Here is a 16212-nt window from a genome sequence, read left to right as displayed (position 1 = left end):
TGTTGGAATGCAGTGATAGGCTTGCTTACACTATGTGCCCCAGGCAGGTTATGATCAAAATTACAGTCCATATAGTTTCAAGTGGAAGATGAAGATTTATTTCAGAGCAGTGCAAACTTACTGTCTCCCCCTCACTCTCCGCTCTTTTCATTTCTTTGGTGGGTAGTTATTAACAGGTCTTATGCAAGGAGTATTTTTAAAGAGGGGATTTAAATGAATGGAAGTTGGCTGTTTGGCACACAAAATAAAAGAGACATTGTTCCAAGTGTAAGAGAGGCATGGTAGAAGAGTTTGGTAGGAGAACAAGATGAGAAACAGGAAACATTACATCAGGAGAGTAGGAAGAAATCAGAGAAGTGAAGGCAGGGAAAAGACCTAAAAAATGAGGATAAAAGTAGGGACCAGATTTACTGGTGTGCTCCAGCTGTTTTGCTCTGCTCTGGTTACACAAGATAGCCGTAAACTCAATGTAACTGGCAAAAATGGGTTCATGACTATTCTGTGTCTCCAGTCAGCTAGAAAGTACCAGTGAGACCATTCCTAACTCTTGATGTAGAAGAAAAGGGTAAACAAGAGTGATATTATCTAAGAGAGAGGAACATTTCAAAGATTTCTCAAGCATAGCAGGGCAAGCAACTTTTGAATAAGATTATAAATAAATCCTCTGTGTTTGGAGTATCAACAGAATTTTTACAATAGGCCAGATTCTGCTTGCATCAGCATAAATCTGGAATACCTCACTGATGACAGTCCAGTTGGTCTGGATTTAACTGAGAGCAGGTTCTGGTCCTTCATGGGATAATGATCAGAGTGAACAGATCTTGCCCAGAGCTTATGGCAACCTCTACTAACGCTGTACGTTTTCCGTTAAGAGGACATTCTGCAGCAGCGGAAACCCTTACCGGGTGCATCACTGACTTGGGATATTTTACCTAATATCCAATATTGTATGGGTGAATACTCATGAAAGTGAACCCCTGTTTATTCACACCCCAGGGATAATATAATCATACCACTGGCCAGTGGCTCTACCTTCCTTCATGTATACAGTTAATGTAGTAAAATTATTCTGTGGCTGACTCTGAAACATCAGCCTCACCGATATAATTTTTATTTTAAGAATGCTGAAGTCGCTGCAGAACTTAACAGAATCAGACTTATAGGGCCCCCAGGTGCAGTTTGGCTCCACTTAAGAAATGCATCCTTGATTCTCTGCCTCACTTGAGCAAAGATTGCTTACTTGTCGAAACTGTAAGCACTGACCCAGAGGCATAAACTAATATATCCTGTAAGGTCTGAGTCTTAAGGCAGCCAAACTCATTTGGGAACAACAGTTGGAGGTATCCCAGATCTTTAGGAGTGAAACTGCTACTTTTTGCCTGTATGGAATCTTTTGATGTATTGCACGCTTAAAAAAAAAAATACAGATTAGAATTGTACATCAGATTACAGATTAGAATTGTACATCAATTTCTGCAATATTCTGTGCAGAAATTAGCCTTTTCGTTTCCTCTTTAGACCAGCTACCTATTGTCTGATTGTTCAAGTCCCAGACACAAAACCCAGACCAAGTGCATATACATTCACCTAATATTTCCAAACGAAATGTATTAGAAAGCACTTTTAAAAAAACATATCTGTCTCATTCTCCAGAACACACTGAAGGCTAAATTCTGCTATGAGCTACACCGGTGTAAACCTGGAGTAATTTAACTGATGATGACGGAATTACTCAAATTCTCACAGCAATTTATCTGAAAGGTGAATTTGGTTGTGTAAAGACTGTGGGCCAGATGTCCCAAAATCTTCAGCTGACATACAGCCAGCATCCTGCCCCCATTGCTAGGAAGTGGTCAGAATGCTCTGTACTCCAGCAGTCCCTGGGGCAGCATAATGACCCATTACTGGCTGCGACAAGTCAGCATGAATTAGAATAGCCCTGAAGTTACTCCGAAGTACATCAGCGCTGGGACCCATGAAGAGCCAGTCCTAGCATTGAGGAGTTTCAAATGGCTCCTTTGTGGCTTCCCCCTCAACTACACCCAGTGGGGCACAGCTGAGGATGCAGTCCTGTCTATGTAAAGCAATTACTGATACTTTGGATACTCACTATGCAGGGCTAGACAGGAGACTTACAAGTGAGCAAGTGCTTTATATTACATTTCAGACTGCCGAGTCAAAAGATACTAACTCCAATGAAACAGAAGAGATAAAAAAAAAATATATAAAATTTCAATAAAAATCCTGTTTTTCCTGCTTGCACATAGAGTGTGAAACTAAAAGCATCCATATATCACAGCTGGAATCCCAGATCATTCTTTCCAAAGCACTAGTCATAGACAGATTTGGGGTTTTTTAAGATATCAGACATTCTTTAATATCAGACATTAAGATTAAGACCTTCTCCTTTTAGGGAAAATGATTATAGAACAGTTGAAACAAAATCATGAATCATGCCTATCAATGGGGAAGGATAAACATGTACGGTATGGTTTCAGCTGATCTGTCTGGATAAGGGATTGAAAAAAATGTATAGACTTAGATATCATCACTTTTCGTAGCCTGATATATAGTCTTTATCTCTGGAGCACTATGAAAAATACTGCAAGTGCTCTGGTAAAGGCAGTTTCTGTGATAGAGAAAACTGACTTTGAATCTAGTCTGTTCTACATTTCAAACACACTTTTGTGCTATGAAAAAATTCTCATTCATATACTTTATTGTGTTTTGCTTGTCCTTCTCCTTTTCACAACTCTCTAGGTGGACAGACAAAAATTGTGTTTAAAAGGCCTGTGTAAGGCTTACCTGGGGTGCAGGAAGAGTATTCGAATGGTGACAAGGAGCCCTTCACTTCTTATATCCTTTTAGGCATGTGCGGGGCTTAGACCATTTGCATCAGCACATCTATATTTTCCGTTTCAGCAGACCTGTTAAACCCAGACCTATACACAGGAATTGCATAGGTTTAACTAAATACATTTCAAAATCAGTTCAACTTGTGCACATAGCCAATCCCCAAGTCTCCCAAATCTAGTGGTTCTCTCCTACCATTGGGAATTGTCTCTCGCCCACTTCTTCAAATATGGAGAAATGCAAAGGACAGTCCAATTTGCAAAACTATATGCGGGAGTGACACATTATTGACCCTCACTAAAGTTCAACCACTCCCCCATTAAAAAAAGTAGTGATGAATATGGTATTGCTATACAGCAGAAAGAACTACATATAATAAACACAACACATGCTGGCATCAGCCAAGAACCAGCCAACTCAACTACATACACAAGATTTAGCTAGCCAGACCATACGGCCAGGAACTGTATCACATTTCTTCAGATCACAAAACTGGACTAGAATAAGCCAAAGCAGCATTAAATGTGTGCGAGACAAGGAACACAGTAACCAAAACTATCTCCCCAGAATGTATCACTTCTTTAAGACATAATTTATACTAAAAGAAAAATTAATGCAAGAAAAAAAAAACTATTCTCCTTTCCCCTGCCCAGGAACACAGTGATTCTCAGTTGCAACCATAAGTAGTAACCATACCCTAGAAAGAATATTGTGAAGGAATTCTCAATCTTTTTTATAATGTGGACTGCATCATGACAGAGGGATTGTCTCACGAACGCTTTACCACTCTTTCAAGGCTTCAATTCTCCTCCCATTCATAATCATAAAGCTACAGCAGCTACAGCAATTGCTTACTTGGAAAAGTTGTATTAAGAAAGGACTTAATGTACTTTTATCTGTCTTTTCATGCAGTTTAACAGCTGGAAACAAGAAGGATCACCAGCACCACATGACCTGCCAGCTCCCCACAGACTACCTGCAAGAACTGCTCAGATCCTGTTTTGAGAATCCCTGGTATTCTGTGTGTTAAATCCTCCAATTTTCTTGTTCATCTGTGTTATACCCTACACTCCACTTCCATTGAAAATGTTAGATCTTACGTCCCTGTATCTTTGAACATATGTATGCATTGTACAACATTTTCAAACTGGGCTATCCAAAAGTTTAAACATTTTGTTAATTATTCATATGCTCCCTTGTTCCTGTATGATTAAAGAATACCAGAGACTAATTCTTTAAAATAGATTGAAGTACAATACTTTTTGGCAGAGGAATTCCTCATATTCCCTAATCAAACCCTCATTAGTAAGGAAGGAAATGAAATGGATTCCAGATATAGACAAGCCAACACAAGCAATTGGTGCTAGAAAGACAAGGCACATTATGAAAATTTAACACCTCTTGACACAGGTGTTTGCTCGGCCAGAAATCCATTATCACTTTGTCACAAAAGCTCTTAACATGCAAAAATATGAAATCTGAAGATGCAAAAAACAACATGCACAACTAAGTGGCCAACTGAAAACACGTCTCCATATCTTTCCACTTGTGTTCTACAAGAACTAGCAGGGATTTTAGAAACAGAAGCCCCTGTAGAACAATTGGAACACTGATAGAGAAGACTGGAAGAGGAGGGGAAACTCCTCAGTGCATTTCACTGAAGTTTGGAAATATTTGGTGTCCTTACATTTAACCCTGACTGAACCAAAAATCCCTTTCTCTAAAGCGAGGGAGGAAGTGTGAATAATTCAATTCATTTTACTCTACGATTGTGAAATCTGAGCTCCATCCATAACCACTGACTCAGGGGTAGTCCAGTCGGGAAATGAACCGAGAGGCCCGCAGTGTTTGGGCACCCCTTCAGTTATAAAATATCTGCCAAGAAAATAACACCTCAATTCCTTGGACTCCACATCTGTTGTTCCTACCCTCTCTCTTCCATTCACCAGACTGAGGCTAAAGTTCTCTTCCTCTAAGCATGACACCACCACTCCACTTCTCATGTCTCTCCATTCTTGATTCTTCCTGCCTCCTTCTTCAGCAAATTCAAACTCCTTAACCTCACTGCCCCAGGCTCTACATAGTGATAACTCCTGTGCACATCTTGGCTCTCATTCCAGACCCTTGGTGAATTTGTTTGATTGGTTTTAATTAAAATAAGCCCAACAATACCTCTGGGCACATCATTCTTTGTTCATCTCTCACAGACTTTAATTGTCCCTTACTTTTTTCATTCTTCTCCCTATGCCTAGAACACCCAACTCCCATCCTTTCTACATATGAGCTTTTCTTTGGTTATGATTTGACCAGAAACCCACCCAGCTATGACTTCATGACATAATCCTTCAATTTAGGAGATATGTAAACAAAAACAAACAAAAAAAGCTTAATTAACAAATCATTTGCCCAATTTAAACTATGCATTCTGCTTTTACATTGCATACTTCTCTCCACCCTGTTTTTGCTGATTTAGACTGGAAACTATTATTAATTATTATTAGCTGTACTGTGATAATGCCCAGGAGAGCTAGTCATGGACCAGGCCCCACTGTGCCAGACATTGTACAAACACAAGACTTAAAAACAGTCCTTACCCCCAAAGAACTTTCAGGATTGACCCAGAGATAGGGCTAGGTGATACAAATGCATTTGGAGAGACAACCTGCCACTAACATGTGACATTAACCCCTCGGCCCCGAAACCATTTCATATGTCAAGATATGCTCCTCTCCCAGTTGTCTCTAGGCTCCCAGCCACACATACACATCTCCCAGGCTCAGGACCTGTGCCCTCCACCAAACTCCTTTGGCCTCACTCTGTCTATCCTCCCTCTACACATTACATCCTCATCCTCTGTCTCTATCTCCCTTCTATCCCATTCCTTAACTCCTGCCTCCTTTACCCCACCACATTCCTTACATTCCCTCAGACCTCCCCTGCTCTCCCCATCCAGTTCTCTCTCTCCTATCTCCAGGGCCTCCATTTCTCTGACCCCAGTTCTCACCCTCCTTTCTCTGGATTCCTTAATTCTCTGCTGCACCCCCTAGTCCTCCCCCCAAAAAAAATTTCTGCCACCATCCTTTCTGCTCTTCTTTTGCCTCCTCCAGTTCTCTCTGTCCTTCTGTTACCCCAATTTCTACCTACACCCAGTTCTTTCTCCCTTTGGGGCTCCCAGATCTTTGCAACACATTAATTCTTTAGCCCCATATTGTCTTTGCTCCCTTGCTCTCTGTTCCCTGCAGCTGTAGCCCATGCTGTCTGCTCCCCCCAAGTTCTCCCTCTCACTTCCCTCTGCTTCCCCAGTTCTTTGCCCCTCCCTATGGGGCACCAGCAAGCTCCCCAGATGCTTTGCTTTGAACTCACAGTACCGTGAGGTGCTACTCTGCTGCAAGTGGCTTGTGAGAGCATCCCATGTGGTAGGCATGGTCAGGCCCCTTGTAACTTCCAGTTGCTGAGGGCAGAAGAAGGGCAACTAAGGGCAGCATTTCAAAGCACTCAGTTCCTACACTGGGGATTGCACAAATTACTCCGTTTAGGGAGAGGCCAAAGCAGGAGCTAAGAAGGAAGCCAGCCAGCAGTACAAAAAAATCAGACTGCTCCACGGGTGAGCACTGCAGCAGAGCTGTTTCTACAACGAGTTGGAGGGGACCCAATTAGCATTTGCTAGCCATGCCACCCCTGAGATCCACCCCCATACAACTCCAATGAACAGGGCAAAAGTCCCACAGAAATCCTGCACCTACAGTTCTGCGAACAACTAACAAACATCCTTCAAAACTTTTTCCAACAATGGTTGCAGGGCAGATGTTTGACAATTTCCTTTGCATATGATCACTGCAGTAAAAAGAACAGTCAGTTTCTGGTGCCACCTCACTCAGTGCGACATACATTTCCTCCATCACAAAGCCCTAAAAGATCTGAAAAAGAAACCAGATAGATATTTGTAAATAGCAACGCTCAGTAGAATTAAAGGCCTAATTTTACGCTCTCAGTGTAAATCAGAAGTAACTGCCCAGGAGTCAATGTGATTACACTGGGGTGTAAAACAGGTATGAGACCAGAATCAGGCTAAGTGCTTGTTTCACTGTATTCCCTTTAGCAACACTGCATGCCTTGTCATGCAAATGAACCGACTAAAATCGCACTGCAAGAGGAGAAGCAAGATAATCATGATTTTAAAAAATGTTTGGAAGCACACTACTATGTGGTGTTTGATTATGATCATCTGAAACATTATAAATTATCATATATCCCATTTCCAATGAGAAAGTAATATTGAGCCAAATTCCACACTGACTTATACAGCTCATGCAGTCTGCACTGAAGTCAGCGCTATTTTTTCAGGTTTCAAGTCGGAATTTGGACTATTTTTTTTAAATTACAAGTGTACGACTGCGTGTTAGGAATTGGAAGTCATAGAACATCATAATTAAAGATAAAAAAGACCTACTATGTAATCTAGTACAATCCCATGCCAGGACAGGATTGTTCCCTATAGAACATTCTTAAATTGTGCATCCAGTCTGCTTTGAAGAGACTAATGTGATGGGATCATTTGAAAGGGAATGAGGTAATCCAGGCAGCTAACTGAAAAATTAAAGCACCAGTACTGAAAGCCACTACCGAAGCTTTTACCTTGTAGTTTCAGATATTTGGGTTCTTCAAAAAAAAATGTTGTTACCCGTACCACATCCCTAAAGCTGATCTGCCACTTTGTGAAGGAACAGGCTCGGAACCATAGCTGGCCTGTCCACATAGGAAGACACTGATCGACCTCAGCAACTGAAGTGAAAAAATCTCTCCCTTCCCATATCCCAACCCACTTCAAAGGCACTGTGTAACTTCCCACTAAAACTGCAGCATCTAACAAAAACTAGCGGCCAGGTCTGGTCACATTTACAGCAAAAAACCAGAGCAACAGCATTGACTTCTGTGGAGTTCCCAAAGATTGGCAATGGTGTAAGTGGGATCAGAATCAAATCCTAGAAGTCGGTATGTATGACAAGACCTGCAATTTGCACAATCAATTATTAAAATCCTGTTTTCTCTTTGAAAACAACCACACAACAAAGGAGCTAAGTATTTATTTAAGATACTTGAGTTGGGTTTTTTATTATTACTTTTCATTAATCTATTCGGACATTGTTATCTGTTTTTAATTTAGCTTGTGACTTTTAATGGTGTATTTCAAGATATCTGCAAAGTATCTCTTTTCTTTAGTATTAGCTCCACTTATGCAACCCTTAGAGCTCAGAGACTTGTGTGATTAATAGCACTGCCAGCCATCCCTATTTAAAAACTATTCTATTTTATCTCCTTTTTTCTCTGTCCCTGATTTTCTTATAATGTTCCTTTATTCTCTGCTCTGTGCAAAACACCCACTGTCAAAGTCTTTACACAATTCAAAACCTTGTAACTTTATTTCTCAGAGTTGTGTTCTCGTTAGGTCACCATAAAATACTTTTTTTAAAAAACCTATGGATTTTTGGTTTATGGATAATAACTATACAAGGTAAGAGCAAAATGCTACAAGGGGGCTATCCTCTATTAACATAAATTGAAACTAGTAGGTGTTGTGGGAGCTTAACTACCTTGCAAGAGCACCTTGCAGTATCAGTTCCTTAAGAGTGTCCCAGTGTGATCTGCCCGTGCCTCTATTTTCCGCGCAGAATTCAAATCCACAGCTAAAGATTAATGCTGAAGAAAAGAGAGAAAAGTATTTAAACAACAAGATTGTACATGATCTATCACCAAGCCAGCAATATGGGTTCCCTACTGTAAGCATTCCGACTATGCATTGGAAATGTAAGTTATATTCTTAAAATTATTCTGTCAGCCCCATGACAATTTAATTATATTTTTTTTATCTAGTGTTTCTTGACTCTGTTTAGGTAGCAATGTCTCATCAATATCTCATTCAGGTGTAGCATGGAAAAGTCTAACCACCCTGGGCTGGCAGCCAAGCTTGCCTGTGACTGACGCTCGCTTAACTGAGCAAAGATTTGCTCTGCTCCAAGCAGGAACTTGACTACACAAGAACCAATAGTGACAGCAAGGGTATAGACTTGAATTCTAACAACGCTGTTTCCAGTTTGTGTTCAGGCAAGTTGAACCAGCACTTAAACTGAATGCTAAACGGCTTCAATCTTTGTGCTTTTTTGCTAATTTACCTCCTGTATAAACCCCATACATTTTAGTAAAACCAGCACATTAGTTACATCACTAATCCTCATATAATTTTTTAAACTTAAAGAAAGGCTATTAGAAATGGATTATTGGGGGGGGGCGAGGTGAGGGAATTGAGTTGCTTGGAATATAATTTTTAAAATTTATTCTTGCCATTAAATTGATGGAAATGAGTCTGAAGTATGAAGTCACTGGTAGCAGGACTTAAAACAGTGTTTATGATCATTTGCTAAGGGGGTGACATAAAACATATGCAAAACTAATAAAAATAAAAAGCTTCAACTAGCAATGATAATTTTAAAGCTATTAAAACCAATCCACTGATTTCACTGAAACTACCATACTCCAGATTTACAGTGGTGTATCTGCAAGGAGAATTTAACTAAAGGTCTCCGCACCCCAAAAGTTTAGAATCTAAACAGCCAGTATACACACTGTGGGCATAGGGAACGATCTAGACTGGGATATTTCAAAGGAGCTCAGGGGAAGTAGGTGCCCAACATCCATTGAATTTCAAACAGATTTGGGTGCCTAACCTCCTTACGCTCATTTAAAAATCCTATTAATCAACGAAAATGACTGGCAGGTAACACTATTAGTATTATCAATTCCATGATTTTTTAATGGAGTTTTTGTTTTGTTTTGTTTTCTTTTTTTTTATTATTATTATTTAGTGTGCATCTTGTTGGGAGGAGAGCATCAGCAGAATTGGAATGCTTGGGCTCTGTTGGCTATGGGCTAAATCCTGCTTGGTGAACTCAACAGGACCACCCATGTGGAAGGGAATCAGGATTTCACCTTGTGCATACGCATCCGTTACTCCTACAGAGTAAGTTTGGAATCTTGCCTCTCACTCATTCCATCTCAAGTTTACAGATGTCACATATCACTTACTGAATTCTGAGTTCCATTTAATCAGACATCCTTTAAGAATGTGTAATAAATGTATGGGTCCAATCCTGCATTCCTTATTCACCCAAAGCATCTAGTGGTGTGTATCAGACTCTAAATAACAATAAAGGGAACCTACTCTGTGTACTGAGATAACACCCTCAGTTTTCATCTCTTCAAACTTCAGTTCATATTTCAGTTAGGTCACAAATGAAATCCACTTGGTCACGTCTATCTACAGATGACATACATCTTCATCATAAAAATCGCCACACAGCAAGGTACAATTGGCACTTTCAATAACAGGAGACTATGTCTGTACTATCTGTCCTCAGTAATCCAGCCTCTGAGCGGTTATTATGTTGTGTTTACAGGAGTATAAAAGTTAAAAGAAAAATGTTCAAACTAATAGATATACAGAGAAACCAGTATTAATAGAAAATGAGCAGGAACAGCAGAGGTAGAAGCAAAACCTTTTCAAACTGAGGCCTGACATCTTGTAAACACCTAAGAGATCCTGCTGCCAGTTCTATGTTATGTGTTTTAGGAGACAGAAAGCTTAAGAGCACTGAGAACTTTGGCACCATTAATATCAAAATGTCTTTTTTTTTTTTTCTTTTCTCTCTCTCTCTCTCTCTCTCTCTGGATTTTTTGAACCTAGATCTTATAATTGAAAGCCAGTGGATTAAGCATAACACATCAAACCACTGTTAACACCCAGCCTCCCGCAAGGCTGAATTCTAACAACTCTGTTTTCTGCCTACAGTATGTGCAAGCAAGTGGAACCATCACATGCACTGCATGCTAAAGGCCGCAGCCTTTGTCTTCTCCAAGTTCTGTCTATTTCAGAGGCTAACATGCTGCAATTAGTCTAATTAATGTGAAACAATGAGCTGTGTTACCACTTATCAAATTGATTGTTCCCCTATCAAAACAAAACAGGCTGGCTTTTTGATGTAATTTCAAGAGATGATTTGAAATGTCATGTTGCTGCAAGCCAATTACCTTATGACTGGAGTCACGGTCAACAGAATACATAATTAGCACGAGTTTGGGAAGGCTGCTTACTGCTAGTATGCTAATTAACTGTCTTTTGTCATAAAACAAAAAGGTGGTAGCTAGGTTGTGAAATAGGTCTTTTTTATTTACATTTCTTTGTGCTTATCAATGTGAGGCATGACAATGCAAAAGAATGGAAAATTTTAATTCCACTACTTCAAATTAATACTGAGCTGCAAGGTCAGGCATAGTGTTGGACTACAATAATGTTCGACTCTCTTCCAGGCAATGCTCAGACTGCATATTATACCAGGCACAGGGTAAAATTAAGTACCGAGTGAATATCATACCCAAGAGCCATTGAATCGCACCTAATGAATCACTAACGGCACTCAACCAATATTATAGCCTTTCTTTCTCAAAAGAGAAAGTCCCCGCAATTCCCAAAAATTGCAAGGGGCTGCCGGGCTAACCACAAGCTGCTCATCTGCACTCTTCCAGCTCCACTCTTGAAAGCTGAAAATACTAAATCCATAAACAAATCATATTGTTACTTTTACTTCATTGTGGTGTACAGAGAGAGAATGCTTAATGAGGGTGTGTGGGAATAGTAATGAAGTAAAAAGCTTCATAACTCAGCCGCTGCCAAGTCCCTTGCTTGGGCTCATTTGTGTTATAAATTCTATATTCCACAGGCATTCGTTAAAGGCCCAATCCTGCAAGATGTTTGGTGCCCTCTGCTCTTATAGATTTCAGTGGAAGGACTCAGATTCATAGGCTTTAAGGCCAGAAAGGACCATTGTGAACATCTAGTTTGACCTCCTGCACATTGCAGGCCACAGAACCCCACTCACCCACTCCTGTAATTGGCCCATAACCTCTGGCTGAGTTACTGAAGTCCTCAAATCATGATTTAAAGACTTCAAATTACAGAAAATCCACCGTTTAATTTAAACCTGCAAGTGACCTGGGCCCCAGACTGCAGAGGGGGATAAAACCCCTACAGGGTTTCTACCAATCTGATCCAGGGGGAAACATGGCAATCACTTGGACCTTGAGCATGTGGTCACAACCCACCACTCAGACACCTGGGAAAGAATTCTCTGTAGTAACTCAGAGCCCTCCCCATCTCTAACCGTTGGGGATATTTGCTACTAGCAGTCTCTGATGGGCCACATGCCATTGTAGGCAGTCTCATCATACCATCCCCTCTATAAACTTATCAAGCTCACTCTTGAAGCCTGTTAAGTTTTTTGCCCCTACTGCTCCCTTTGGCTGGAGCTCAGTACTTCATGGGATTAAGATGGGGATTATGCATTTTAATTTAAAAACTAGGATTAGTTGCTCAAATTTATGCCCTCTATTACACCTGTGCAATTCCACTGACTTCAAAATGGTTACACGAGAATAGTCTTGTGATTCCTGTTGTTGTAAAAATTCTCCTGTTCTGGGTACACTTGACAGCTTTTTTTTTTTTTTTTAAAAGGTTTTTTAAACCTCTACTGGGATATTCTTCATGCTTCTTTAGATGATCTTTACAAGTAATAGAAAAAATATAGCTCATTCTTTTCACAAGGACAAATAAAGAGCCCAACTTCCAATGTTGTCAAATTTCCTCAGGTTGTCCCTTTAACCGGCCTTCTCTTCAACTCTGTGTCTTGAAGATCCCCATTAATGTATAGAATCCAGTACTGATGTAAAATACAGTAGATCACTTTTAAAGTTACCACCACTAGGCATTCCTAAAATGCTTTCCTGATGACTCTCTTCCAGCCTGAGCCTAACTCAAAGTGTAATATATTAGGTATGTGTGTATGAAAGCAAAATTTTTGTCTTAAACAATGAAACCCATGACTAACAGGAAAACACTCATTTCTTCTGGTGCTGTCATTTACTAGAATCAACATTATCCTTCCTGTCTTTATTCAGCAGAGAAAACAAAGCTAATCCCAATTTCTAAAAAACTGGCTAATAAAGGAGTCAAGGGATCATTAGTCTAATTAACTCATTCCTGTTTTCAGTTTACATTTCATTATGCCATTACACTCTTTGAAATGTCAATTTTTAAATACCATGGAAAACTGTTTAACATATAGCCATTATGCTCAACAAATCTGGGCACATATAGAACAGTTACTCAATATTAGGAAGTTGATGTTACCTCGGAGTACCCTACAGTTAAAGCATTAACTTAAATCTATTTTAAATATTAAAAAACTATTTATCTCATACTTGTTCACTTGTGTGATGATGGATTTGTGTGATATATATAGCTCATAGAAAGGTTGCTCGGACAGAGATTCTTGTGTTCACCTCTGCTGATCATGCCATTTTATTTCAAAGTTTTGGGTTAACAGTCAAAAGAGAATTCTTCACATCATGGATCTGGAATTTCCCTTCAGACCGTCTGTCTTTTTAGCAGGTATGTTACCATGGATTAATTTGATGAGTCATTACAATTGTATTTTAAACTGACGTTTAAATTAATATAAAATTGGTGGCTTTCTTGTCTGTTAATGTTCATAACTATGCAAATGCTTGGATCAACTTGTGTTGTCTGTAGAGCTATTTTGGGTTTGTGCCAATGTATTTTTGAATAAAACGCTTACTAAATGTATATATATGAAATATATTTCATGCTAAACTCATAAAATACAGTCTGGTTTAGCTATTCAGTGAACCTCATGGTTTTAAATTTAGCTTTAAAACCTCAATGCAACAAAGCACTGAACATGTGCTTAACTTTAAGCATAAGTAGTCCCATTGAAAGTTCAAGGAGTATATTTCTAACTGACGAACTGTGTGTGGCCCTATGGCCCATCAGAACAATCAAGATAGGTGAGATTAGAAATATTGCGTTGGTGCCATCTTCTTCACAGAGAAATCCAGATTATGGAATTCACTCACAGTCCTGTGAGATGCTCAGCACCCTCCTCAGCCATTGACTTCTAGGATGCACTTAGCAATTTACAAGATCAGTCTTTATATGCCAGAGTACATTTGTGGCATTTTTCCAATCAAGACTCAAGTCAAGACATACTGGTTTCTTTTTATATATTTTAAAGGATGCATTATTGATTCCATGTTTAAGAGCTGAGTCATGGAGAGCTTTTGTTTTTCATTTCAGCACTAGCTTTGATTTTTATGTAGCTTTAGGTGCCCAACTTTGAAATTTTTGCTCTTAGAATGCAGTCTGCATTAGGAATCACTTTTACGGGGTGAGCCACAAATTGCTCAGTCTCAAGGGAGACACAGAAAGTATGTTAGGATGTTGAAGGGGTGGATTCAAAATTTGAAGCTGAAGGGGAATGTAAATAGTCCAAGGAAAGATACAAGAGCAGCCATGTGTCAGAGAATTGGTGCAGCATGTTTCTGGGTTAATGGTAGTGGGACACCAACTATGCAGGAAGCAGTGAGGGTGACGCTATTCTGCTCTTTGTCACAGGCAATTGTTTTAGGGATGTAGGAATATGGGAGGCATTTAAAAATGTAAAAGCAAGGCATAGGAAAATGTTTTTTAAAAGATTTAACAAGGACTAAACCCATCAATTAATATGTTTGGAGAAGGCTAATACGCACAACAGCATTCATCTGTTTAAAAAAAGAAGTCTGGTTTGTGTCTGATTTGCAGTAGAGGATGAATTTGGGTAGTAACTGTAGCTAAAAGGGTACCCACTAATGCTCCAGTAATAAGAGCTGAGCATTACATCTCATTAACTCATGCTCTTAGTGCTATTCAGTATCGCAAACTAATGTGATGTCCTGTAACAGGATGTGGCATGCTAGAATGTACCACAACGTGTCCAGAATCTTAAAAAATAGAAGCACAACAACTAAATTAAACTTCTTTTGCAACCAGTAGCACAGAGTTAGGTGCTACTGATTAGATGTGGCCTTGACTTTCTTATCAATTTGCCACAACAGCTGTCAGTTCTTCAATGCATATTTTACGAGTGTATTTTCTAAACTTACCAAAGCAGTCAACACATTTTCATTTAAAAACAAAGCATGCCATTGCTTGAAGCAGTATATTTTTTACTTAGCAAGCTCCTGTTATATTTTCTTTTATGATTTTTCTCCTTTTTTTCCCCTCACCCATGGTTTTACTGGATACTATCCAAATACAGCAATTGTTAAAAGCAGACCAAAGCGATTAGGAGATACACAGCATTTTTGTAGAAAACTACTTGAAAAATCTTTTATTTGGACTTTAAACAAACTTGCAATGTTAGAGCAAAAACAAATGCTAAACCAAGAGCTATGGCACCATAAGCCCTGTCTAACAAGGTGTTGAGCACCAAAGCCCAAGGGACTGTTGGTGTTCTCACTGTGAAGATTAGACAAGAGCACTCATGCAGGACACAGCGGGAATATGAAGGGACATGAAGTGAGCAATCCCAGCAGACACACTGTTGAAGTGTCAGTCAGGCACTCTGCCTCCACCACCTTTCACAGAGCTAAACATCTCTTTATGTCAGAACAAATTGGGCGATCCTCAAATCTTTTTTCTTTCCCCTGACTTCAATGCGATGAGTGCAGGGAATGAGAGCGAGAGAAAGAGAGGGAGGGAGTGTGAAGAGACAGTTCAGTTCAGTTCACATGAAAGCACTGTGACACACTACAAGACTGAATACTGATATTGGCAACTCTTACAATCTTATCAGAGAGGCAGTAGCAGCAGCAACCAGCATACCAGACCTTCCCACTTCCTAATTGCATCAGACTATTTCCCCCTTTTCAAATGTTCCACAACATTCTTCAAAAATAAACTCTGATTCCTGATCAAACTCTTAGTCCTGCTCACGGCACTTAATTATTGATGAGCATATTACATTTTGTCATCTCTTCTAGTACCTTCCTATGACTTCTCTACTTGTCACATCAAGGGTTTTTAATTTTAAGCAGTGCCTTCCACACAGCTAAACTGGAGATTGTAGTGGCTGCATTTCTATTGTAACCTCCCCTTTTTTTTTTCAGTTGAAAAAAAGATACTTATTGAATTTTTTTAAATAAAGATGCATATACAGACTTTGCTGCCTAACATATTATTGCACAGCAGCCTGATCCAATGCTCCCTGAATTCACTGGAACTATCCCCATTGATTTTAGCGGGTATTGCGTCAGGCCTAATCCAATGAACACGGGGACATAAAAATAGAAATAAACTCTAGTTCTTTAAGTCTATGAAATTTGGTTCTTGGACAAACAATGTCTCACTCCATAAGCATAATTTGGTTTCAACATATTTTACCAAAACATCACTGAAGGCATCACCGCACCAAT

The 16212-nt window shown here is 39.5% G+C and overlaps 1 protein-coding gene across 11 annotated transcripts in view; it reads right to left on the bottom strand.

The window, feature by feature from the left end:
• ESRRG (estrogen related receptor gamma) overlaps positions 1–16212 on the bottom strand; it is a 486133-nt gene that overhangs the window by 255953 nt on the left and 213968 nt on the right. For 2 of the 11 annotated variants that reach the window (XM_073338902.1, XM_073338904.1), the window contains one exon: positions 2806–2942. The exons of the other annotated variants lie outside the window; for them this stretch is intronic. The gene's annotated coding sequence lies outside the window, so the exon portion shown is untranslated. The remainder of the gene's footprint in view (positions 1–2805; positions 2943–16212) is intronic. 11 annotated transcript variants of the gene reach the window in all.

Source organism: Lepidochelys kempii, chromosome 3, assembly GCF_965140265.1.
Source record: "Lepidochelys kempii isolate rLepKem1 chromosome 3, rLepKem1.hap2, whole genome shotgun sequence".
Taxonomy (NCBI): domain Eukaryota; kingdom Metazoa; phylum Chordata; order Testudines; family Cheloniidae; genus Lepidochelys; species Lepidochelys kempii.
The sequence above is the reverse complement of the archived record's forward strand: the minus strand, read 5'-3'. Positions and strand labels throughout refer to the sequence as shown.